General features: G+C 44.1%; 1 pseudogene; it reads left to right on the forward strand.

Moving 5' to 3' along the window:
* Positions 1-3,443: 3,443 nt before the first annotated feature.
* Positions 3,444-27,897, forward strand: part of LOC133372798 (NLR family CARD domain-containing protein 3-like) — a 28,121-nt pseudogene continuing 3,667 nt past the window's right edge.

Consider the following 27,897-nt stretch of genomic DNA (forward strand, 5'->3'; position numbering starts at 1 on the left):
TTGCAAGGGCTCTAGGGTACGTTTGAGAGAACGGCCCCACAGTTCTGCCCCATAGAGTAGTTTATGTATTACTGAGGCTCTATAAATTTTTAACATGGGAAGAATTAATTGGCCTCCTCTCGTGTAGTAGAATCTTTTTAGTTGGCCTAATGATCTAGCACTGGCTAATTTAATAGCTTCTTCTTGAGGTTTCCAAGAAAGTGTGTTGGTAAAGGCAATGCCAAGATACTTATAGGACTTTACTTGTTCAAGACAGTGTCCGTTTAGAGTCCAAGTATTTTTTACCTTCCTGTACCTACCACAGACCATGATTTTTGATTTTGCATAGTTTACTTGGAGATGATTTATTTGGCAAAATTCTTCCAAATGGAGAAGAATTCTTTTTATGCCTATTTTATTCATGGAAAATAAAACCAAGTCGTCCGCATATAATAGTACCAAGAGTTTTTGGGTACTACAGCAGGTGGGAAAAACTTGGGTGCGGACAATGCAGGGATTATATCATTGATAAAAAAATTAAAAAGGAAAGGCGCCAATATGCACCCTTGTTTCACCCCTTTCGTTATAGATATGTTACGAGATAGGGTGCCATTTTTTCCTATGCGAATTCTTGCCAGGTTGGATTGGTGGAGGGATTTTATGAGCCACACCAGTTGCTTGTCTGCATTTGAGCGGTCCAGCTTTTGCCACAAGATCTCTCTATCCACAGAATCAAATGCCGCCGCAAAATCTATAAAAGCAATATAGAGCGATGCATTCTGCTCTTTTGCGGCCTTGTTTATTAGGTGTTGTAAGATGAATGCTTGATCCCTTGTGCATCTTCCCTTTCTAAATCCGGCCTGTTCCTGGTAAATAATTGAGTGTTTTACCTCCCATTCTGTTAGTTTATTAAGTAAATAACGTCCATAAAGTTTGCCGAGATGTCAAGTAGGCTGATAGGCCTATAATTTCGGGGATCAGCTGGATCACCTTTCTTAAAAATGGGTACAATTATACTTGTACGCCAGCCTTTCGGGAACTCGCCCACGATATTAATGTGGGTGAATAGGGCCGCAAGTAAGGGGCACCACCATGACATTTCCGCCAGAAAGATCTCCGGTGGCATCATGTCTTCCCCAGGTGCTTTATTTTTACGGAGCATCAGAATCAGGTTGCCTATCTCAGAACTTGAAACTGGGGGCCAATGGGGCAAATCTGGCGGCATTACAGTGTGGTGTGGAGGAGATAATGGCACAGAACTGAAAATAGCGCTGAAATGAGTCACCCACGTTTCGGGTAAAATCGGGGGGATTGAAGCCTTTTCCCACTGGTGATTACCCTGGTGTACAAGATTCCAAAAGAGTGCGTCCTTGCCTTGGCGGTGCGCCTGTTCTAGCTCGTGCCAGATGTTTACAAAAAACTTTTGTTTTTTATCCTTTAAACGTTTCTTGTAAGCCCTCTTCAATAAGAGGAGGCGATGGATAGCCTCATTGGTATGATTCCGTTTTAGCGTTTTAATTTGGGTGGCTAGCTCTCTCTTCTTTTTTTTACACTCGCTATCAAACCAAGATGTACTCCGCCCCATCAATCTTTTAGGGGTAATAGTAGATACCTGTGATTCCAGGGAAGAAATCACCTTTTCATATAGTCCCACAATGTCCCCTGTTGCCGAAGTGGCCTGGTTTTGTAATTCTGAAAGAAGGGGTGATTCTAATAATTGTTTCACTGAAGTTTCAATTTCCAACGACCATTTGATACTTCTGGGGCCAGCTATACTGTCCAAAAAAGGTTTAAAAATACATGGACGTATGAGAGGACAAGGATCGTGTAGGTTTAAGCAGAGCGGAAGATGGTCACTATTATCTGCTTATTATCCTCAGGTCCTTAACTAGGGGCATTAAGGAGGGGGCTCCTAAAAAGTAATCTACCACACTTACACCTCTAGTTGAGATGAAAGTGTAGAAGCCATGAGAGGAATCTAGGTAAGTTCCATTTATACAAATTAACTGCTGATTGATCAAAAAGCAGAACAGATATTTCCCCTTTTGATTTATGACCCTATCACTGGATTCTCTAGGTAGAATTGGAAGCTCATCAAGGGAAACTCCCACTAAGTCCTCTACCAGTGGAAAGTTTTGTCCCGATCTTGCATTTAAATTGCCGCAAATTAGTATCAGATGCAACGGATAAATGCATACAAGCTTCTCCAAATAGCCAAATAACCTCCAGCTGTCTGCACGGGTCTGAAGGTGCGACAGGGGAAAACAAACGTTCAGACATATTATGGAACAGTTATAAGAGAACGTAATTATTAATGGGAGGCAAAAGTCCAGCGACTGTTCGGTTGGCACGGCTACCAGGACGTCCAACAATGTGGCTACACATTCCTCCACTAGATCTCCCTCTGCTTGCTGACCTAGTAGCCGGCCTAACCCAGGATTTGTAGCCTTGAAGCAAGAGTGCCTCCTGGGGAGTTAGCCCGGTCTCTTGGAAGCAAAGTATATCGAATGATTGAATAAAATTTGTAAAATCTACGTCCCTGGTCTTATTATTCCAACCTGCAATATTCCAAGATAAGCAGGTTAGATCCGGGTAAGTAGAGATGGATTGCTTCTCGCACTGAAAGGAGCTATAAACTGGCGCCTGAACATCATGTGGACTTGGTGAGTGTGGGTCATGGTGCTGTCAATTCGTCTTGGTAGGTGATGGTAAGGATTCGATGGCATCTGAAACGATTGTACAGACATTTGAGAAACAAGGACCTGTGACCGTTGTCGTTTGATCCTGCCAGGGAGATGGTTTCTCTGGGGATCCCAATTCCTCAGGGGCCAAATAACACATTTGTGCCCAAGAAGGGGCAGGGAGTAGCGTCATCCCTTTAGGGCACTGTTTAAAGTCAGCCATGGGCCCATTTCCTCTTGGATTCATCTTGTAATTAGAGGATGGAAAGTGAAGATCAACTATCTGGTTGGCCTCCCAATGCTGTATATGAGAAGGAGGAGGATGGAGCAGAGGGGTCTGAGCAGAGTGTGCGTCTGGTTCCAGTATTACTGATGTCGACAGAGAGTGACCACTTTCCTCCTGAGGAAGAATTCCTAGCTTTGGTCGAACGGGTGAGATGTCCAGGAGCAAATCATGTAATACAGCTGTTAGTCTGTTTAAACTTGCGATTATTGACCTTTGCTCCGTCACTGGTAACTCTTCAAATGTCTTGATCAACTGGATTTCTTCCGCTAAGAAATGCCCTCCTATGTGGGTAGTTACGCAAGGCAGTGCCATATCCACTCCCCATGGCGCATCTGTTTTTCCAGAAGGGTGCGTGTGATGTTCCTATATATTAGTGTATATATGGTAAGTGCTGGTTGTTTAGAGTATACATGGTAAGTAGTGAAAGAGGAGGGGGAGTGAATGGGCAATAGAATGCTTGATGATTGGCTGAATGTTTAAAATGGCTGACAGTATAAATGAAAGGATGACAGGTAAATCTGGGTGAATGTGAGGTGGTGAATTGTGGAATCTGGGGGGAGAAGAGAAAGAGTGGATTGCTTGGTGGGGTTTAGAGAGTTGTTTACCAGGAGGGAGGTGGAGTTCGGATTAGTATTGAGTAAAACCATATGCTTATGTGCCTTAAGAAGAAATCTTGTTAATCTTGTTAGCTTTGTTATCTGTAATAAATACTTAATTTGGTTTACCAAAGGCCTGATCCTTGGCTGGGGTTTCACAGACCAGAAGGGAGGGTAAGGTAATGACCAAGGCTGAAGGGGAACTGTAACAAATGGTGGCAGCGGTGAAGAGAATAACAATACCAGTATTCAGAGTCTCTGGGAATACTAGTATTGGGACGTTACTGGTGGTTGCCTAGCAGGGGGATCTGTTGAGATCTGTGCTAGAGCGCGGAGAGAAATCATAAGAGAGAGCGGTTCGGACTGGTGGAGTCCCTGGTGATGCCTAGAGACAGGCAGTAACCACGAGCAGGTAGGAACCTGACAGGGAGAGCCAGGGAAGGACGCCTCACAGTGCGCCCCCACTCTTTTATTGGTGTGTAATGGCTTTACAAGCGAGAGAGAATTTGTTATTGGCCCTGTTTTGGGGATTAATAAGGGTTGAGAAGGTGCTACATTGATAAAATGCCTCGAGACCACTATTCCCAGGTCTTCAAGGGCCGCTCGGTTTGTCACAATAGCGTGGGCCGTTTTGGAGTTTGTGAAATAAACTAAGGACCTTTGAGAGCCATATGATGAGGGGAGAACTTCTATGCTTTTTATATGATCCATCTGCATATGACTCGGTAGTCAGCTGTCCAGCAGTTGCTTTAGATGTCTTTTCCGCAACTGTACGTTTTGAATGGCGTTAATCCTCGGGTAGTTTATTAGGACCACCGAATCAGTGCTCAGAATCAGGTTCCAGTGTTGACTTGTTGGCCATCTCTCCTCTGTATTATTCTCCATATGTGCTGGCTCATGCTCCTTGTCAGTCTGTTGTTGTTTATGGAAGTACAACTTAATTTCCGGGAGAGGTACTTCTGCAGACTCCTTGGAGGGTGAGGTAATTATGGCCTGAGCCGGAGTGATGATTCTGGGAGGAGTCATAGAATTATTTCTGGCTTTCTTTGTGGGGCCTGGAGCCGATAATAGGTCTTCCCGCCTGGACGTGGCAATTTGCTCCAATAATTTAAATAGAGGTTTAAAATCCATTTTCTTATATTTAGGAAATTTCTGATTTTTCATGTTTTTCCTCTTTTTTATTTTTGGCACCTGCTTCTTGATCCCTTTCTTTGATTTGAGGTTTGGCATTGATTTTCCTTTATTGTGCGTCTGCTTTGATTTGATTTCTGGAACTGCTGGATCTATTGGAGAGCAATTCCTTTGGCTAAAAACGTTCGTGCCGCTAACAAGTGTTGTTAGAAGGGCATTCCTGGGAGGGGCACGGGTCCCTCCCCGTCCACATGCGCGTACGGCATAAGCTGCCCAACCCAAACGTCGTACAACTCTTAGCGGTGGATCACTCGGCTCGTGCGTCGATGAAGAACGCAGCTAGCTGCGAGAATTAATGTGAATTAATGTGCAACACTAAGCTCCTTTCTTCCAATAATGGCCTGGCCTGAGGGCACGTAAACGCTTCTTGCCAGAAGCAAGTAAGCTAGATTAAATGTTCTCTAAAGGTGTTGAACTGTGACCTGGGAGACCAGGGTTCGAATCCCCACACAGCCATGACCTTGGGCCAGTCACTGCCTCTCAGACTCAGAGGAAGGCAATAGTAAACCACCTCTGTCTGAATACTGCTTACCATGAAGACCCTATCTGGGATCAACTTGAAGGCAGTCCATTTCCATTTTGCATCACCCTAAGCTTGTGAGAAAGAATGACCTTGTCACTTCAGATGGACCTAGGAACACCCTATTTTAGGTAAGATTTCTATTTTAATCTACAGAGAATTTTTTTTGAATGGTATGCTCCAAGCAACTGTGGTTGATACAATGTATCATGTTTAATGACATCACTAGGGCCCGCCCCGTGATGTCACTAGTGATTGGAGGTCTCCGCAGCGTCACTCTTCCCTCGTGCTCTGTGTTGGGAGGCACGAGGGAGGAGGTTGTGGAGTGCCGGAGAGAGAAAAAATGGATGGAGAAGGCAGCAGCAGAATGGAGGGGAAGAGAGAGACCCCTATAATAATAATAATAATAATAATAATAATAATAATAATAATAATAATAATAATAATACACTTTCATAGGAAATGTTACAAGGCAATGGACAACATTAAAAAACCACAATACTACAATAATGTCATCTATAAAAACATCAATAGCAAGTCAATAAATACACTGGTTAGTTAAGTTTCAGAGGCCTGTAACAATACGGTCACTAAAAGACATCTAAAAGCAAGCAGGGATGGACATCTGTTGGCAAGGAGTTCCACAGGGTAGAGCCTGCCACGCTAAAGGTATTTTGAACCTCAGGGACATGGTGAGGCACCAAAAGCATCCCACTGGAAAATCTCAATCCCCAAAGTGGAGCATAAAAAAATTAAGAGGAGACAGAGAGCTGCCTTCAAATATCTGTCACACAGAAGATGGAACAGGCTTGCTTTGTGGAGAGCAGGGCTGGAACAGATGGGTAGAAATTGGTGGGAAGCAGATTTTGACTGACATTAGGAGAAAGTTCTGAACAGTGAGAGTAGCCTGACGGCAGAATAGACTGCCTGGGCAGGGTGGGTGGTGGACTTTCCTTTGCTGGAGGGGTTTAAGCAGAGGCTGTACAACTATCTGTCAGGGGTTCTGTATGTAATACCATACCAACCACAACAAGATTCCTATGAGTAAGACAGAAAACTCAGCATCCCACCGTCGGGGTTCCTAACCAAAACTAAAAAAATCCTGCCAGCCAGTCAGCCAAGGTCACAGAAATCCCCATGTGGCACAACCTGACCCCAGGGCTGCAATCCTATGCATGTTTACTCAGAAACAAGTCCCAATCCTGTACAGAGAAAGTACTCTTTACGCTGCTGAAAGGTATATATTTATTGAATTCCTGATGTGAGATAAGCAGGAAAAGGAAACTGTGAGTTTAGCTATTGCCTGGGATCAACAAAACTGTCAGTCACAACCCTAACTTCACTGATTGGCTAACAACCTGAAAGGGCAGAGATTAGAGCAGCTAGTAGTAACGAAAATTGCAGGGGGGGGCCTGACATTTTGGTTTATACCTTTTGAACCAGACCACCTAGAAACTTAATTTTTATTTTTAAATGAAAGCTAAGAATCCAGAGATTAAGGTGAGTCACCCGGAGACCTGGAGAGCACCCCCAAAAACCAGAGTCTCTAGGCAAAATCCGGACACCTGGCAATCCTAGTTACATGATACTAGGAGATCAAGGACATAAGGGGTGTCTGCTTGGCTGCCCCCACTGCATCTCATCCAGCCAATCAGCTGCAGGCTCAGGAGCATGGTGGTAAGGCTGGTTGGTGGGTTCAGGGGGCTCGTAAAAGCCTGGGGCCCTTAGGGACATGCCAGAAAGCCCTTCTGTGAATGTTCAATTTTCATTTTTTACAGAAGTCTTTAGCCTAGGGGTTCTCAAACTGTGGTCTGTGGACCACCAGTGGTCCATCAGCATCATTCATGTAATTTGTGGTGTGTGTGCGGATTTGTAGTTGAAGACGGGAGATAGCACATCCATCTTATTAAATATTCATACTAATTTTTCATTCTTATTTCTTTGGTTGCTTATTTTATTACTTATATTGTATTTTATTGGAGTTCTATGTTGTTCAAAGTGTACTACAATCCATATATATCCTTATAGGGATCCAGAGCAAGCTTGGGTGAAGTTCTGTTTGTTGCTTTCAAAACTCCATCCATCCATCCATCCATCCATCCATCCATCCATCCATCCATCCATCCATCCATCCATCCATCCATCCATCCATCCATCCATCCAATTACAGTTGTGACAACAGGCAGATAAAACCATTAAGTGGTCCGCCAAGACCCTCACCAATTTTCACATGGTCTGTGGGGGGAAAGGGTTGGGGACCACTGCTCTAGCCATTTTTGTTGTTGTTGTTGCTTGTAATGGAAAGTGTGCGCAGGTAGCAGTAATGCTACCAATTGCTCACTAACAGTGGTGAGCCAGCTTTTGAAGACACACCTGTTTAGACATGCGTTCCCTTGATCTCTCCATGTGACTCTCCTGTGTTCAGTGCTGCATTGTTTTAACGGGATTGTTCTATTGCACATTTTTAAGTATGGATGTTTACGTTGTAAAGTTTTATTGTGTATTTTAATTAGGGAGGTTTATATTTTAATGTTTGTGTAATCAATTTTTATGCTTAGAAGCCTATTTTGGCATTAAGTGGCATATAAATGTATTACTTCTAATAACAGCAACAATAATAATATTAAGTGGTATATAAATGTATTACTACCAATATTACTGCTATAATTCTGAAGCACAGGTGCTCTTTATGACCCATAGCCATGCCCCTTCTAAGACTATACAACAAAAATTAACCTGACCAATGGAGACATTATGGCCAACAATACCAAGCCAACAATTTTTTTTCACACATACACACTACTTTGCTTAACATTCAGCCTGATGAAGAGTTCTGTTGGATTCAAAAGCTTGCTCACAATTTTGTGACATTTCGATTGGACATAATAAAGAGATTTTGGACTTTCTCCTCACCAAAACAATTGTGGCAGCTTAATCCTTAGTGATGAAGGCCATCAATCTAACCTACTTCTTTCTCTACTTAGCTTAGCTGGTAGGTTTCTCCTAAGGGGGGAGAAAAGTATCTATTCAGCATGCAGAAGATTGGCAAAAAGGGTGCCAGGAAATGGCATCTCCCCTGCAGTGGTGACATTTCACCCCGGCTCCATTACACCACTGATAGAAGCAATACAATTAAGGCTGCAAAAATCCTATACACACTTACCAGTGAGTTGAGTGTCAGTGGGGCTTACTTCTGCATGGATATGTATAGATGTGCACCGTGTGCCACTTTTAAAACATATCAGGCTCCTCCCTGTATTTGTATTCTGGTTATTCAGAAATGATTCGTTCTTTCTCTTCAGGCTCCCTTTGCCATGCTGCTTTTGACCACAGGCCAGGCCAAGAGCAAAGGTTTAAGTTGTTGCTTCTTTCGAATGTATTTTTATCTCACCTTTCAGACCACATTGCTCTTGCAAGAAGGTTTAAAACATACAAAATATCAGAACACTGCAATGGGCTTCCAAGGTCCCGTTTCAGGAAGAAAAACAACAGCAGCAAACATTTTACAGCACACAAAATGAATTCTCCACAAACCATCAGAAGAAAAACAATCAATTCAAAAGCACACCCTCTCACCCACCCTGCGGGAGTTAACATACTTTCAGCACAGCAAGTTGGTTACATGTGGAGAGGTGGGAAGTTATCTTCCCTTTTTTTTGCTTCAGATGTTTGGAGCTGCAACTCCCACCAGCTGCACCCAGCATGGGCAATGCTCAGAGATGATGGGAGTTGTAGTCCAACAACATCTGGAGGGCACTAGGTTGAAAGAGGCTCCTTTATATGTTTCCCTGGGAGTATATCCCATTGACCTGGACTGGGGTTACTTCTGAAGGAGTAGACTGCAGAGGTGGGAAAGCTCAGGCCCACGGCCAAATGCAGCCTTCCAGACCTCCTCTTGGGCCTCTCCCTTGGCCTTACCCCCTCCTCAGGCCACACTGTCCTTTCCCAGGCCACATCCTGCACCTGCCTTGCTTGATATAGAATCATAGTAGAGTTGGAAGGGGCCTAAAAGGCCATTGAGTCCAACCTCCTGCTAAGTGCAGGAGTTCAAATTAAAGCATACCAAACAGATGACTGGTGGTTGCCCAGGATGGCGTGCGGCCCTTGGACTGAAAATAATTCCCCTTCCCTGTGTTTCAGATTGTGTTGATGAGCCTCTCTGCAGCCTAATGGGCAGAGAAGCCTGCTTAATGAGTGATCATGCCATCATATGGAAGTGATAATGATGCTTGGTAGGGCCATGGTGTGTCTTTTATGGAGGGAGCGTCTCTAGCTGAGAACGGAAACAAGACTTGCAAAAATAGAAAGAGCTTTTCACTGGCCGTTTGTCTTTCGTTTCACATTCCTCACATGCTGCCTACTCAGTCAAATGTACACAGTTGGATGTCAGCTGTTTCCTCTTATCCTGCTTAAGTTAAGCAGAAATAACACAGAAGCCCTAAGAAGGAATCCAGGTGTGGAAAGGGTTGCAGATGGCCAGCCAGAGCAGCTGTCTCCAACCTGGCACTCTCCAGATGTTGTTGGATTGCAAATGACATCAGCCCCAGACAGCATGACCAATGGTTAGGGAACATGGGAGCTGGAGTCCAACAACATTGGAGGGCACCAGGTTGGGGAAGGCTGAACCATATGGCTGCCATTTACTGTTATTTACACTTGCAAAGTTTTCAGCAAGGGTGAAGAATGGTCTCTGTGTGTGTGTGTGTGTATGTGTGTGTGTTGTCTTTTTTTTTTTTTTTTACAAAAATCAAGATTCTGTGCAAAGAAAAGCTGGATTCTGCAACATGGATAAATTCTACTCACTAAACAGATTTATGGAAGAATGGATGGGTGTATTATATTTTTATTTATTTTTAAGAATCTAGAAGCCACTCTTCAATTTAACAAAAATCTCCACGTGGCAATGAACCTCACTGAGTGACCTTGAGCCAGTCACAGTCTCTCAGCATCACCTACCTCACAGGGCTGTTGTGAGGATAAAATTAGGAAGGGAAGTTTGTATTCCACCTTGACCTCCTTGGAGAAAAAGTGGGATATAAATGTAATAATGATAATAATGATAATAAATAACAACAACAACAACAACAACAATAATAGTGTAATCATGTAATGATAATGGTGATGGTGATGCTACAACAAAATCCAGCTAGCAAATAAAAACAGCATTAAACAGAACAAAAAAGCACAGGCGAAACAGAGTTACAGGGCCTGAGAAAATAAAAGTTCTTTGCTTTCTTTATTTTTACCTGGTTGGATAGTTTTTATTATTTTCAATTTTGATTATATTTTTACCTAATGATTAATGTTGTTTATCATAGAATCATAGAATTGTAGGGTTGGAAGGGGCCTATAAGGCCATCAAGTCCAACCCCCTGCTCAATGCAGGACTCCAAATCTAAGCATTCCCGACAGGTGGCTGTCCAGCTGCCTCTGAATGCCTCCATTTAAAAAATATTGTATTGTGGATTTTTGATGTTTATATACACTGCCCCACAATCAATTATTTGGATGAACAGTGTGGTTCATACCTTCTCAGAATAAACAAATAAAATGAATAACAGACTTCAGAATTGGGCTAGGTGAACATCCCTGGGAAGAGTATTCCACAAGCAGAGTGTGTGTGTGTGTGTGTGTGTGTGTGTGTGTGTGTGTGTGTGTGTGTGTGTGTGTGTGTGTGTGTGTGTGTGTGTGTGTGTGTGTGTGTGTGTGTGTGTGTGTGTGTGTGTGTGTGTGTGTGTGTGTGTGTGTGTGTGTGTGTGTGTGTGTGGAATATTATTACTGAGAAGGCCATCCACTCTCTACCAGGTGTTGGAGGCACCTGGTACCTGGCTGAATCTGTCAATTTTGCTTCCTCTGAGTGTTTCATTTCTCCAATCTTAAATTCATTTCTCAAGATCTATGCAGCAATTTGTGATTTCCCCTCCTAAAATCCTCCTGAAAAATCAGCAGCAATTTAGTGTAAATTTCTCCTAATAACCACATTTTTGTTTGCAATTTCAACAAATAGATAATAATGGAAACATTTCTGCAAGCAATTTACCTAATATAATGCATTTTTATATATTATTTTCATGTTATAACCATTTTGCACACTTTTCCATAATATATGCACTTCTGTACACGTTGGTTGGAGCACTGCATTAAAACATTCGGAGAAGTGTGACTTTCAGTGGATAGCTGTGTTTCAGTTGGCTTATAGGCTTGAGAAGTGTGAATTGGTAGTTTCTCATTCAAATGCAAACAAAATCAAATTTCTCCTCCATCATTTAGATTCATGCACACACACACTTTGCAAAATTTCACCTGTTTCTGCTTTTGTGGGGTAGGTCAAAGAGTGATGCACAACACTGAATCCTCCCCCATCATTTCAATTTCTGTGCTGCCCCTCTTTTGGCTTATACAGTGCTTTGCCAAATGCTTAGGGACCCTCAAGATCCTCTGTAGCACAAACTCTGTCACATCCCAGGTCCTCCAAATAGTTCTCTTCCCTAGAATGTGTACATTACCCATGGTAACTTGCTCCAAGTTACCTGTGGTAAATATTTAACTGAAGCCACTCCTTGGTAACTGTAGATCTCCCAACTGGCTAAGACTTCTGCCATGCAGAAAGAAACTTGCACAGAGCTTCCCCTGGTGTTTGAGGTTCCAAACATTTGGTTGTCTGATGTTTCCTAGCAGGTAAGGAGGACCACATTATTGCATTAGAGATTCTGGAAAAATTGGTGTTTTTTTTTTTAAAGTAAACCATTAAGCTCAGTTTAACATACCTTCAGCTCTTACCATATATGGAGCAAGAAATGCAAGACATCCAAGTGGGATTTAGAAAGGGAAAAGGTACCAGAGATCATATCGCAAACATACGTATCAGAGCTTGGAAAAGTTACTTTTTTGAACTACAACTCCCATCAGCCCCAGCCAGCATGGCCACTGGATTGGGCTGATGGGAGTTGTAGTTCAAAAAAGTAACTTTTCCAAGCTCTGCGTTGGATAATGGAACAGACCAAGGAATTTCAGAATTTCCATCAGAAAGGGTGTGAGACAGAGGTGTATTTCATCACCATACTTCAGCCTTTCCCAACTAGTGGGCCACCAGATGTTGTTGGACCACAATTCCCATCTTTCCTGACCATTGGCAATGCTGGCTGAGGGTGATGGGAGTTGTGGTTCAACAACATCTGGTGGCCCACTAGTTGGGAAAGGCTGCCCTACTTGTTTAATCTATATGCAGAACATACCATACGGAAAGCTGGATTGGACCAAGATAAAGGAGGTGTGAAAATTGTAGGGAGAAATATCAGTAATTTAAGATATGCAGACGACACCATACTCTTAGCAGAAACTAGTAATGATTTGCAATGAATGCTGATGAAAGTTAAAGAGGAAAGCACAAAAGCAGGACTACAGCTGAACGTCAAGAAGACAAAACTAATGACAACAGAAGATTTATGTAACTTTAAAGTTGACAACGAGGACATTGAACTTGTCAAGGATTATCATTACCTTTGAACAGTCATTAACCAAAATGGAGACAACAGTCAAGAAATCAGAAGAAGGCTAGGACTGGGGAGGGCAGCCATGAGAGAACTAGAAAAGGTTCTCAAATGCAAAGATGTATCACTGAACACTAAAGTCAGGATCATTCAGACCATGGTATTCCCAATCTCTATGTATGGATGTGAAAGTTGGACAGTGAAAAAAGTGGATAAGAGAAAAATCAACTCATTTGAAATGTGGTGTTGGAGGAGAGCTTTGCAGATACCATGGACTGTGAAAAAGACAAATAATTGGGTGTTAGAAGAAATTAAACCAGAACTATCACTAGAAGCTAAAACAATGAAACTGAGGTTATCATACTTTGGACACATAATGAGAAGACATGATTCAGTAGAAAAGACAATAATGCTAGGAAAAACAGAAGGGAGTAGAAAAAGAGGAAGACCAAACAAGAGATGGACTGATTCCATAAAGGAAGCCACAGACCTGAACTTACAAGATCCGAACAGGGTGGTTCACGATAGATGCTATGGGAGGTTGCTGATTCATAGGGTCACCTTAAGTCGTAATCGACTTGAAAGCACATAACAACAGCAAGTGGAAAAGAGACTTTTGTGATGTGTAATGTTGGACAGGGTGAACAGAAGAGAGAGTCAAGCAATGATCTGCACTCTGAGAAGAAAAGTGTAAACAAAGAGTCTCCCTATCTTATATGTAAAATACTGAAAGGTATGGAGTAGCTGATTCCCATCCCTGAGGGGTAGGAATGAGGTGGGGTGGGGATTTGATTCAATTCACTTTTAAAGGTAAACTTACCTAATCCACACTTTTCAAAAAAAATACATTGACCAAAGCATGGACATCCTTTGAAATTCGCATTTCACTGAATTTTGCAATACAGTTGTCCAGCAAAGTAATGTGTACACAAATCGAATACATATCTTATGGTAAAGTGTACACATAACTGCAAATATTAATGAAAACAACATACACAAATGCATGACATTGGAGAAACTGCTTTGCAAAAATATGTGTATTTGTCAAAACTGCATACCAAAATTTGTTTCTTGCGAGAAATTCACACTAAAATGTTGACAAATTTTCAGGAAGGGTTTTACCTCACAAATTGCATCAGAAATGAACTGAATTTAAGATAGGAACATGAGAAACAGAGGGAACCAAAGCTGGCAGATTTGTCCATCCCTCCTGAGGGGAAGTATCTGACATTAGTCCTTCTGATGGAGTGAACGATGCAATCTGCTGGCCCATAAGAAAAGTATAAGGGCTTTGAGGCCTTGTTCAACTTTGCCTTGCCTCCTGACTCAAGTGTGAAGTCTACATCCTCATTTTAGTGGGAGTGTTTTGTCTGGCCGGCTGGCTCATGCACACACAAACTGTGGTGTCAGCTACTGAGAAATTCAGAGTCCGCTAACAGTTATACTTTTTGATGCAACTTTTATTGCTTTATGGTTGTTATCAATCATCCCTCTGGCACTTTTCGTGTCCCCAAGTGCTTTGTACTTCTTATCTTGTTTATCCTTCCAAGAACCTCCCCCCCAGGTAGTTAAGCTGAAGAGATACGGGCCAGTCAAGGTCATCAATGAGCTCCCTGAATGAGAAGGGATTTGAGCCAGAGGCGCCTGGAGCCCAGATGGCAGCAATTTTCTCTCACACGCACACCCCGTTGTTGTTGTGGTGCTAAAACAGGGTCACCACTTCTTCTGTTGACAATCTCTTTGTGCCCCTTTAACTGCTGCCTGTGGTTCAAGAGGTGCCTCTTAACCTGGGATGAAGATGCAGCGATTTGGGGGTTGGGGGACTAATGTACCCATTTTTGCAAGCAGTTTCTCCTAATACAATACATGTTTGTATGTTAGTTTCACAAATATATTCATAATTATACACATTTCCCCCTAATCTATGAATTTTTTTTGTAAACATTGTTTGGTCAGAGAACTGCATTGCAAAATTTGGATACCTGCAAATTTTGAAGGATGGCTGTGTTTCAGTTCTCAGGTTGGTTTGGAAAGTGGTAATTTGATAGCTTTGCCTTTAAATTGAAACTAAATTGAATTTGATCCCTATCCAAAACTCTGTAGAGCCTTGGCCAGTCATGCAACTCAGCCTCCAGATTCTCCCCCTCCATCTCTGATTAGAAAGAATCATGATGAAGAGCACCGCCAGGGAGCTGTTTATCAACCTGCTTATTAAACATGTTTTAGTCACCAGCTTCCGTGTAAGAGCCTGAATACGGTGAAGGTTTGACCGAAACATGTTTGTGAGCTTCCCAGGGGTGTAGTCATCCAGAGTTTTGGTGGGTCTGAGACCTTTTACTTTTTTGAGAGCAGGGTCCCAGCAGGGTCCCTTTGTCTCCAGCATCCTATAATAAGCCAATAAGCAGGAAAAAGGAGTGTGTTGGTCACTGAGAAGAGTCTTCTAACATGCTTCCCTGTCCTTTTCTGCTCATTGGAGCCAATCAGAGTGAAAGGAGGTGAGTCAGCCACTGAGAAAGCTCTTCTCAGTAGCTAACATACTCCCCTTTCATGCTCATAGAAGGTTGTATAATCTTAGAAGGTGTGGCTATGAGGGGGCATGGCTGTGACTATCATAAAAGGACCCTGCACTTCTGAATTTGCCACTACACCTCTGGAGTTTCCCATGATACCCTTACTTAGAGCAGCGAAGCCATTGACATTCATGGAGATGACTAACCTAGGCCTATTAATTTCAATGGATCTGCTCTAAGTATAACTTAGTGCAGCCTTTCCCAGCCTTGGGGTCCCCAGATGTTGCTGGACTACTATTCCCATCATTCCTGACCATTGGCCATGCTGGCTGGGGCTGATAGGAGATGTAGCCCAACAACATCCGGGGGCCCAAAGGTTTGGAAAGGTTGATTTAGTGGGACATGACCCACTCCTATTTGAAGTGGCATTTAGGAAAGGGATCAGCCGCAGCTGATTCTAGCCATGCACAATTTGTCACAAAATAGGCGTCTATGCTATTTTCATACATACAGACATACATGTTTTCCTCTACAAAATGGACACCATGGAGGCAAAATGCCATGCGGCATCGTATGCATGCCCTTGTACTCAGAAGCAAGTGAAGCTGAATGCGGGAAGGTCTAGGACAGACATAAGAAAGCCCTTGCATCTGCTCCCACAAGCGATGTAGTGACGGCCACCAACTTGAATGGCTTTGAAAGGGGATTATACATATTCATGGAGGACAGTGCTATCGGTGGCCACTAGCCACAAAGGCTATGTTCTGCCTCCACTGTCAGAGGCAGTATGTCTCTGAATATCAGTTGCTGGGAATCGCAGGTGGGGAGAGTGCTCCTGCACTCAGGTCCTGCTTGCAGGCTTCCCATAAGCACCTGGATGGACACTAGGGTTGCCAGGTTCCATCCCTGAGACTGATCCTGTATCTTTAGGAGAACAGAAAGTCAGCCAGGTGCAGGTGTTCTTGCAACCCTGTAATAGGAAAAACCACAAGGTGGAATTCTCCCTTCCCCCTGCACAACTTTTAAAGATATAGAAGACCTCTTGGTTGCCAGGCCCAACCTCCAAGAGGTCTTTTGTATCTTTAAAAGTTGTGCAGGGAGGAGGCAGAATTCCACCTTGTGGTTTTTCCCGTTACAGTGTTGCAAGAACACCTGCGCTTGGCTGACTTTCTTTTCTCCTAAAGATACAGGATCAGTCTCAGGGATTGAACCTGGCAACCCTAATGACGCAGCAGCTAGACTGCTGACGAGGACCAGACGGTCCGCACATATAACACCTGTCTTGGCGCGTTTGGACTGGCTACCTATTTGTTTCCGGGCCAGATTCAAAGTGCTAGTTTTGACTTATAAAGCCTTACACGGTGCGGAACCACAATACCTTGCGGAACGCCTCTCTCGCTATGAACCTACCCGCTCACTACGTTCAACATCTAAGGCCCTCCTCCAAGTCCCGTCTCATGCAGAAGCTCAGAGGGCTGTTACTAGATCTAGGGCCTTTTCAGTAGTGGCCCCCGAATTATGGAATAGTCTTCCCGATGAGGTGCGCCTGGCGCCTACTCTTCTATCTTTTCGGCGCCAGGTCAAAACCTTTTTATTCTCCCAGGCATTTTAATTGTGTTATGTTAGTTACTTTATTTCATGTTGTTAAATGCTTAAGTTGTCTGTTTTAGGGATTTTATCTGATTTTTACTGTATTGTATTTTATTCCTTGCTGTGAACCGCCCAGAGAGCCATTGGCTAAGGGCGGTATAGAAATGGAATGAAATAAATAAATAAATAAATAAATGAACACTATGAGAAGAGTATGCTCAACTAGATGGGCTTTGGACCTGATCCAGCAGGCTCTTATATTCATATGTCCTGTTGTATTTTTACTTTCCTGAACTTGAGCAGGGCTAGAACTGCTTTCAGACATGGAGCTTATTGCATTAGTTTAACAGATTAAAATGGCAGCACTTCTGTCCCGATTTCTAATATTCCTTTCACACTGCAATACCCGTTGCATTAAGGAACAGTTGCTTTTTCAGCCGATATGCCGGCATTTCGCACAAATGTCTTTCACACGGCTGCAATGAACAACATCTTGTTTTCGTCCCTCTCCAATCATACACATGTGCACTGTAGTTCCCCACTGTGTAGGAGATCTAAGTCGCCATGCAACCCTTTCCCTTTAGCATCTGACTTTTATTTCTTTTTGTTGTATAGACACAAGTGTGTGTGAAATGCTGCTGCTACCTGTGCTTAAGCCGGAATACCGGTACAATTTTAGTCAGGCAAAAAGTCTCTGCTCTTCTAGAGGACAGGAGTGCACTGAATGCTGGGGTGCCTGTCACATGAGCAGCTGAAGCTAGTAACCCTCCCCCCCCCAATTTTCCTGGTTCCCAGGCTTGCAAGCAGATTGTTTCTGGTATAATTTATCACGAAAATTAGTGCTAAACTTGCACTATATTCCACAAGATTTCTGGAAGTAGCTTGTACATCGTGCGAAAGATAAAATATAATGCACAAATGACCAGGTCAGAAATCATCAGAATAACTGAATAACTGCAGTGTGAAAGCAGGCCATATGAGACAGCTCCAAAGGCACAGTGTCCATATCACATTCTTCACTCCGGAGCTAGCGGAACTCTTGGCTTTAATCAGCAACTAATTCCTCTTGTCACTGGGGTTGCTAGTCCGAAAGGTCAGCTTCCTAGCTTCCGTTATCAGCTTTTTCCTTCTGTCTCCCTGGAGAAAGATCATGATAAGAGAGAATAAGTTTCTGCCTGCTAGCTAGTTATGGCCCTTTCCCTGACTAGAGTCACGGAGGGTTAATTGGCTCAGATTCAGCCCAAAACAATTTTGTGCAGCCCCTGCTAACTCCCCTGCATTTTAATCCAAAAGAGCAGAAAGTAAGACAATTATTTTCAAAAGAGGAGAGAGAAAGGGGTGTGTGTGTGTGTGTGTGTGTGTGTGTGTGTGTGTGTGTGTGTGTGTGTGTGTGTGTGTGTGTGTGTGTGTAAAGAGATATTTTACACTGGAATGTAAATTACCTAGAAGGGTAGTCATCTGGGGTCTTGAGGGGGAGGTGTCTTAGACCCCTTAGTTTTTTAGGAGCAGGGTTCCATCAGGGTCCATATGTCTCCAGCATTCTACAAGCCAATCAGCATGAAAGGGGAGTGTGTTACCACTAAGAAGAGTCTTCTAATATGCTTCCCTGTCCTTTCCTGATGATTGGAGCCAGAGTGAAAGGAAGTGAGTCAGCCTCTGAGAAGGCTCTTCTCAGTAGCTAACACTCTCCCCTTTCATGCTTATTGGCTCCTAGGGAGATCTGTTGTTGTGGGAGAAGGCATTAACAAAGATCTCACTCTCAATCTGGCAGCAAAAAGGGGGCATGAAGGGACCCTGCAGTTCTGAATTTGCCACTGCACTACTGGATTTGTCCAATCTCTCTTGTGGCTTCTGCAAGACCCTTTCAGTCTTTACATTTAGCCCTAGGGGTCTCTTTCCTGTGTTATGAGTTCACAGTCCATGGGCTGCAGCCTCTTCACTTCCTTCCTGAGCCTTCCCACTTCCTCTACGCCAGATCCTTTGCCAAAGCTTTTGGTCTTGCCCTTTCCAAAATTTAACCCCTATTGTCTTTTCCAGATTTCAGCATGTCAAGGTGGTTTTTTTTGGGGGGGGGCTGCAAAAGCAAAGGGGAAAGTATTGTATCCACTACAATAACCTCTGTATCTCTAGTACAATCTGCAAAGTAATACATCCAGGAAAATGCATCTGATGTGTTCATGTGCATAGACAGACACACGCTAATGGCTGGTGGCCATTGAAAGTGGAAGGAAGGAAGGCAGGGAGGCCACCTGTAGGAGGAGCCGGAGCCAAAGACCAGCAGAACCAACCTGTTCTAGTTTTGTCCCCCTCCTCCTCCCTGTAGAGTTCTGCAAGGGCAACACCAAGCCGAAGGAGGAGGGAGCAGACAGCCAGGGCCACCACCCTCTGGTTGTAAGCAGTGGCGGCTGGTGACGCCATGTCAGTGGGGCAGTGGAATCTGCTCTGGGTTTTAGTCTGAACTTTCAAGAGCTGTCCAAGGTGCTTTCAAGGAGCTGTCCAAGCAGATTCCACTGCCCCATTGATATGAAGCCACCAGCCGCTACTGGCTGTAAGTAAGACAGCAGGCGGAATTGGAGGATTCAGTTTGTGGGACAGTGCCTCAAATGCCATAATGGACTAGCCTCCAGTGTAGACACCCAAGCAGATCTGGTAACACTCTACCAACTAACTGGTGGAACGAGCCCTCCATCTACGTACTTCACCTTCTCTTCCTCTCTTCCTTCCTTCTCCACAGATGGCAACTCCCTCGGATTGTACTCGGCGAATCCAAGAGCATCGGGAACTGCTCCTGCGCTGGGTTGAGCCCAACCCAGCCCCTCTGCTCCACCGGCTCTATGACTGTGGGCTCCTGACCCAGCTGGAGTACTTCTCCTTGCTGGAGACAAACCCCAAGACCAACCAAGTCATTGCTCTTCTGGACAAGGTCTGCTGCAAGCCTGAGGAGAGTCGGAAATTCCTGGAAGAGCTGAAGGAGCTACAACAGGCCTACTGCCCTGAGCTTCAGAACTGGCTGCAAATCAGTCATCCTGAGGAATTAAAAGAAGAATCTTCTCCAACCCAGCCGGGTATGGCAGTGATACAACTAGCTTGTAGGGCAAGGGGTGGGGAACCTTTTTCAGCCCAAGGTAGGGATGGAAGGATCTGTCAATTCAATTCTCAGTTTCTCAGTTTCCCCCCAATCTTAAATACAGTTCTCCATATTTCTGCAGCAATTTGTGATTCCCTTTAAAAAACAAAAACAAATTTCTCCTGCATTTTAGTGAGAATTTCTCCTGCTAAGCATATTTTTGTATGCTGTTTTGACTAATGTACACATTTTTGCAAGCAATTTCTCCTAACATGCTTCATTTTGGGATGTTGTTTTCAGTAATATATTCATTTTTATGCACACTTCCCCCTAATATATGCATATTTGCCCACAGTGCCTAGTTAGAGAACTGTATCGCAAAATTTGGATCAGTGCAAATTTTGAAAATGGCTCTGTTTCGGTTCTCACGTTGTTTTGGAAAGTGCGAATATGATAAATTTGACTTTAAATGTGAACTGAATTGAATTCCTCCCCCATCCCTAGCCCAAGGGCCACATTCCCTTCTGGGCAAGCTTCAGGGGCCACATGCCAGTGGTGGGTGGAGCCAGAGGCAAAGGTGGGCAGAGCAATGCATGCAAATGTTACCTTGGTACAGTAGGCTAGCTTCTAGTGGTGTGTGATGCATGCCATAATAAATAATAATAATAAATTTAATTTCTGAGTCGCCTATCTGGCCAAAGGCCACTCTAGGCGACGTACAATGCCATGCTAAAACCGATGTGGGAAAGGGCCATAGCTCAGTGGTACAGCATCTGCCTTGCATGCAGAAGGTCCCAGGTTCAATCCCAGGTGTCTCCACGTAGGGTTAGGAAAGACTCCCTTTTTGTAACCCTGCAGAGCCGCTGCCAGTCAGTGTGGAAAATACTGAGCTGGATGGACCAATGGTCTGACTTGATATGAGGCAGCTTTCTATGTCGCTGTGCTCCCAGTGGTGTGTGATACATGTCATGCTAATGTAGTCTGGCCCTGAGATTTCACTGTTGTCTTGTCCACACACTTTCAAGCCTATCCTTGCAAACGTAAGGATGCTTTCTGCACAAGCCCACTCCACCTACCCATATCTGGGATGGTGAGAGGGGGATTAAGTTCTGGTCCAGAGATGTGACCTGCCAAGAGGCATCTGCCACTGCACTGATTCACCTTCATCATTGCTCTTTTCCCTGTTTCAATCTAGATCCTCCTCCTAAAACCCACAAAAGATCTCGACTGAAATTTTGGAAGTCAAAGAAATACAAGTTTCCAATGGTGTCTGCAGGCAAGTCATCCTCCTGGATCACTCTGTAAGAGGGGGGTGCATGTATGTGTTTGGTTATATTTGTATCAAGTAGAGGATAGTGTGGTGGGGTGGTGGGGCTTACCTGACCTCTTGTGAGTTGCACTGCTGCTGCTCACCAGGAAGTGTTGGGGAATGAGCAAGGTGGTGGCCAGGTTTGCTCTCTACAAACACACTGGTGGGAGCACCAAATTTGCTCCACCAGTGTGTTTGCCACAATGTAGGATCAATTTCTTGCATGTGCAAAGCAAACATTATGTGGCACTTGTCAAAGTAATGATAACGCAGATCTATGGACAGTGTGGGAAAACTGACTGAACTGAGACAAGAATTGTCCCAGTTTCATACCAAGGCAACCCTTTCAGAACCCTTCTGAAAAGTGGTATGCCAGTCTGTGGGCAGGTGCTGCTGGTCCTACCATTAAGCCAGGTATGGGGAACCTTTGGCCCTCCAGATGTTTCTTAACTACAGATCCCATCATCCCTGACCATTTGCTATGCTTGCGGAGAATGATGGGAATGGTAGTTGAGCAATATCTGGAGGGCCAATGGTTCCCCGCGCCCGTGTTGGGCAGAGTGTGGTGGTTGTCTCAGGTGGAACATGATGGGAAGTAGAGCGTAGTTTCGAGGTGTTGGAAGCCGGCCTGTGCCCCCTAAGCTAGCCTGTTTCCCTTAGGAGGACACTGTCCTATTGCTGGTGTCAAAATAAGATTCAACTGCTGATGAAAGCAGCTTCTGTACAAGACATGAGGGCACCATCTCATCTTTCATCTCAGGCAACAAAATATCTTGGGTGGGAGGTCTCTGCAGGGTGCCTGTTCCACACACAGAAAATACCTTCTCTTGTCATAGCAGATGAAGAAACGAACAATGACCTGACATTCCGAAGAGCCCTGAGCCGACAACTCAAAGGTAAAGAAAAGAAAAGATATTGGCATAGTAACGGAGGGATGAAAGAAACAAGTATTCAAACAGAGGTCAGGACTAAGCGGGGCTATGGTGCAGAACAAGGATGGGGAGCCATTTTCTGACTGAGGGCCAGAGGCAAAAGTGAGCAGAGCAACAGATGTGACTCTTACCTTTGTACAGCAGGCTACAGTACAGCCACACAAAGGCCAGAGGTTCACACACACACGCGCATGCACGCAAGCCAGCAAGCCAGAAGCATTATCAGAGTTGAAGGATACATTCTAGCCAACCAGTTGAGATGACGCAGCAGAGGTCTGGTGAGGGGTGTGAGCTGGGAGAGTCCTGAGTGCTGGACAGAAAGCCTAGCAGGCCACATTTGGCCCACAGGCTGGATGTTTCTTATCCCTTGGTATAGGAAGATAATCCTAGGTTTGGGAAACCATGAACTGTGTAAGCAACTAGGAGCCCTTGGCCAAATCTGGCCCATTTATGACCACCCTAGTTGCCAACCCCAGATGGAAAGGTGGGATCTGGATGAGCAAGCAAAGGTGGGATCTGGGTCAATAGGACTTGGAAACAGATGTGGCCTCAGAGCCTTCCAACATAGATATCTTTCCAAATGGGAGTTTCAAACTAAAGGGGGGGATCCCCTTGCTCATGCTTGTGTTCCATCAGAATTATCCTCCATATTTCTCTGGGTCTCTTCCTACCCCTTCATCCCCACTGCTATCCTCCTGCCAGCTGCTCTGCAAAACCACCGCTGCTCACTGCTGACCCGCACAGAGAAGCTTTGTACCAATGTGGATGACAGTGAATCCTGCGGGCACATTGAGATCCGCTACACCAACCTGCTACTGTCCGACAGCCCCCAATCTGCTTCCACCAGCCATGACTACTTGCAGCTGGCCTCTCGCCGGGCTCGCCTCTACTCCCTCCATGCCCCCCGCCGCCTGGCCCTACGCCAGCTTTTCTCTTCAGTTTCCAAGGAGAGCCCTCCACCTCGCCGTGTGATGCTGAGTGGGGCTGCTGGCATTGGCAAGAGCATAGCAGCCCAGAAGATTCTCCATGACTGGGCATTGGGTGCAGCCTTTCAGGATTTCCTTTGCCTGCTGGACTTTTCCTTCCGAGAGCTCAGCCTCATCAGGACGCCCCAGAGCCTCAAAGATCTGATCCTCACCAAGCACGTCCACCTAAACAGGGTTCTTCCTGAGCTGTTGGGTCGGCCTGGAGAACTTCTGGTGATTTTGGACTTCCGGGAAGGATTGCTTCACTTGTGCCTGCCTCTGAGACGAGCTCTCGTCTCAGAGGAAGCTTTTTCAGTTTTAAAACCAGTCAAAAGGTTTTTTTTGACTGGTAAAAACTTTCTCCCAGGCAAGGGAGAAACTAAGAGATCATCCACAAGCTTCGTTGTGTTTGTTGGGGGACTTGAATTCATTAGGATCGCCTATGAACGAAGGTCCAGCCAGCAGCATCGGACAGAGCCAGGGAATTTCAAGCAAGCTCAAACTGATTAAGCGAGACGTTTTTCTTTTCTTCTAAGAAAAACAGATTTTAACAGGCAAGGATTCTTCTGTCTATCCTTACCATTTGGCTTAAATTGTTACAGTAAAAGAGATTTGTTAAAAGAACCAGCAGTAAAGAATCCCTGGGTGAGTTATAACTTTTCTCTTTTATACACGGAATTAAGGCGGAAGGAAATCGAAATAGCTTATCTTTGTTTTTATTGCAAAAAGCTGGCCTGGAATTGAGCATTATAAAGATACAAACGGATGAGGGGCATCTAATCTGAGGAGAAAAAAATTGATTTATATGAACTTTTGAGTATTATATGTCTGGGACTATTTTTTCTGGTCTACTTCATTTTGACGAATCTGCTTGTTCTTTATGCCACTAACTATTTGGATGCTGTGAACTAAATTTGTTTTGCATTCTTGGACACATAAGAGATAAGGCAGTTTGTGCTGTCTACATTATGATGTCATCAGGTTTGGAATATTAACTCCTTTGTTGCTGGAAAAAGAAATAAATTGCTCTTTGCTTGGGAATAGTGCTATATTGGAAATTGAAGGGTTTTTCTTCTTCTTGGTTTTAAGAATGACAATCAAGAAAGTGGCTGAGACCCTGGATGTAAATATGTTTCAGAAAATAATGGATGAGATTGAGATAACGAAACAAGAACTGAGACATAGCAAACAAGAGATGAAAATTGAATTTGGCAACATGAAGCAGGAGCTGAAAGAAATAGGGGATTTTATGAGAGAGGAGGTTGATGAGATCAAAGATATAACTAGACAAGCAATAGAAGAAGAAAGAAAAATTAAAGGGAAGATGCAAGTCCTGGAGATTGGAACAGATATATCAAATGTGGAACTGGAAAAAGATTTGGAGTTTATGGATCCTAGAGATAAAGATTACGGTTTGGAATTCAGCGTTGTCCCTGAAGAAATTGATGAAGATATCAGAGATAAAGCTATCAATGTTTCGATAAAATTTCTGGACTGGAATGATGTGATGGAGCTTGAAATAGAGAAAATTTATAGAATTAATTACAGATATGTGACAATGGAAAAATTCTCAAGAGATGTGCTAGTGCATTTCGTAAAGAAGAGGAACAGAGATATGACTTTACAACAACATTTCAGTAACACATTCAGAATTGATGGCAAGGAAATATTTGTGAGGAAGGAAATTCCCATCAGACACTCTTATTATATGACTATGACTATGACAGCAAGATTATTATGGGTGCAAGGATGGAAGATGGAAGATGGAATTAACACTGATAATGGAAGCTATTGAAATTACTGGACCTAGCAGACTTGATGAGATGGATTAATTGACATGTTTATTTGGAGAAAAATCGATGGATATATTTCTCAAGGAGTGGAAACCTCTCTTTGACTTTTTGCAGAAAGAATAAAGTGATGTTAATGAGATTTGATGATTAATTAAGATAACTACTGGAGGAAAGTGATTTTGTAATATATTAAGAGACAGGTTTGTTATATATTATAGACCTATAACTGATCTGCGACAAATCGGAAGTCAACATTTTATTTTATTGTATTAGTTATTAATTTGTGTTTTTTTTGTTTTGTTTTGTTCTGTTTTGTTTTTTGAAACTTTGAATAAAAATTAATGATAAAAAAAAAGAGAACTTCTGGTGATTTTAGATGGTCTGGATGAGTTCAGGCACTCTCTGGAGAACAAGAATTCTTGTTTCCAAATGAACCAGCCAGCTCATGTCAAAGATCTGGTGCACGGGCTCCTCTATAGGACATTGCTACCTGAGTCCACCATTGTAGTCACATCCAGGCCTTCTGTCATCCTTCCAGAAGATCTCTTTGATCGCCATGTTGTTATTCTTGGCTTTCAAGAACAGCAGATTAAGGACTACTTCCTCCGGTTCTTCCGGAATCCAGAGCGTGCTACGGCTGTGCTTGGCTACATCTCTGCCCATGAAGGTTTAGCCAGCCTCAGTTTTATTCCTCTCTATTGCTTCATTCTTTGCACAGCTCTGGATGAATTGTTCCCACGTGTTGGAGTGAGGGAGGCCTCCCCACCCAGCACCATCACCGAGGTCTACCGCCAGTATTTATGCACCATCCTTCGGCTGCACCGGCGTTCGCTGCAGCAAGCTGGAGGACCAAACTGTGCTCTAGAAAAAGCCAAAGACTTGGTACTGCAGCTTGGCAAGCTTGCCTACGCTGCTCTGCTGAGAGGACAGATTGTGTTCTATGCAGATGAGCTACGCGGTTTCGGCTTTGACCCAGAGAACCTGCCTGGCACTTTCTTGAACCGGATCTTCTTCAAGGAGAAAGATGAGGTCTATGGCTTCTTCCACTTGACCATACAGGAGTTCTTAGCTGCATTGTACTCTGTGGCTATCTTGGACCCTAGTGGTGAGGAGCTAACTTCTTGCCTGGATCTTTGGTGGGATGGAAACATTCAAGAATATGGTGAGACCAAGAGATTTCTATCCCTACCAGATGGATCTGCTGTAGAGGGACTTCTCGGCTACACCAAGGAGTTCCTGAGTGGAGGCCAACAGTGGGACAATCTGCAAATGTTTTCCAGGTTCTTCATGGGCCTCTTGAGCTCCAGGATGAAGGGCAAGCTGGAGGGCTTGGTTGGGGGCTTGACAGGGGACCCCCTTGTGCCTTTGGCAGAATGGCTAGGGAAGAAAGTTCAATATGAATGTGACAGGAAGCTGCTCTCCTTGCTGCACTGCCTGGCAGAACTGCACCAGGATGGGGTGACCCGGAACGTAGCTTCCAATCTGGATGAGGTGGATCTGTTCAAGGTGACCTTGAACCCAGCTGATTGCGCTGCTCTGGCCTATGTCTTAGGCTGCTCAGAGCATAAGACGCTCTGGAATCTCAACTTGTTACAGCAACATGGGCGTGGGAGGATTGAGGCGGCTGCAGGGCCTTCTCCATCGGTGTGAGACTCTGCAGTGAGTATGTTCTTGGCAGTTTTCTAGCCTCAGCTTTGGCCTTATGTGGGAGGGGGAGGCTGCAGGACCCCAGCATCCTATTCCCAGCTGTGCAAATGTGGTGGCATTTAGGTCAGGTCTAGTTAGGATCAGTTTTCCAGCTCATATGAACCAGATAGGTGGCCAGTGCAAGCCATGTTGGCTGCAGCTCATCAGGCTCTGGCCAATTTGTGTCAATGGCCAGTCTGTCTGTGGTTGGTATTTCTGGATTCTAGACATGATATAGGGCTTAGCAACTGGCAGGAGATTAAACTTCTGGGTCCCTGGAGGCAGCGGGAGTGGAGTGACATCCGCAGTGTCTTTTTGAATGGACTGAGAAAATCAGCATTGTCCTATCCAAATGAATCTCTTATTTTCCAGGTTGCGATACAATTCTCTGGACTGCAAGGCAGCAGTAATAGAAGCTGAAATACTGAAGTCCCCGCAGTGCCAGGTGAAACGACTGCTGTGAGTTGCCAGGCCACCCCACTGGACCCTACTGACCTGTAGCATGCTGTTTGGCTCACTTGCTCGAGTTATCTGAAGCTCTTTGCTTTTGTATACTGCACCTGCTTTCTCCTTGTAATGGCAACCTATCTTAGATTTCTCGGAAGGATCCTTCCTTTCGCTGGGAGGTTGGATCATGTGACCCTCTGGCCACTTTCAACTCTATATTACATTGCATTTGAATTGACATTGGACTGTTATTGTAATGCTATATTGATATGTTTTTTTTCTGTGGTGTTGTGTGCCTCTTTGGGTGCATTTGGGTGGAAAAGTGGGATGCAAATTGAATAAACACACAAACAAATAAATAATGTGATAGCAACGCCTAATCCCCAGATGATCTGTTTTTGCTTCATTCATTCTGATAATTTGGGTTTTCCTGTACAAGAATGCTCAAAGTGTTAGTTTGAAATCCATTATTAGCAGGAGTTCTTCCTTGTTTTAAGTTAAACTTTCTTCTCTCTCTGTTTCTCCTCTTACCCCCCCCCCCGCATTGTTAAGGTTTTGTGGAAACTGCCTGGGTTCTGAGGGGGTGAGAAGCCTATGGGATGCCCTCCAGATCAACAACACTCTTGAAGAGCTCTACCTGGATATCACAGGAATCACGGACAGTGGCCTGGATAATATTGTGGATTCCCTGATGGGCAACACAACTCTCTGGCTCTTGACGTGAGTAACTTTGGTTGATATTTCAGTATAATATTTTTGCAAACATCTGGAAAAAAACCCCAAAGCCTGGCAGGATAGAGTTTTAGTGGGGCAGGCAACATGGAATCAATGAGACATGGCCGCTTCCTCCCCCCC

The sequence above is a fragment of the Rhineura floridana genome, chromosome 18, assembly GCF_030035675.1.
Source record: "Rhineura floridana isolate rRhiFlo1 chromosome 18, rRhiFlo1.hap2, whole genome shotgun sequence".
In the NCBI taxonomy this organism is placed as follows: domain Eukaryota; kingdom Metazoa; phylum Chordata; class Lepidosauria; order Squamata; family Rhineuridae; genus Rhineura; species Rhineura floridana.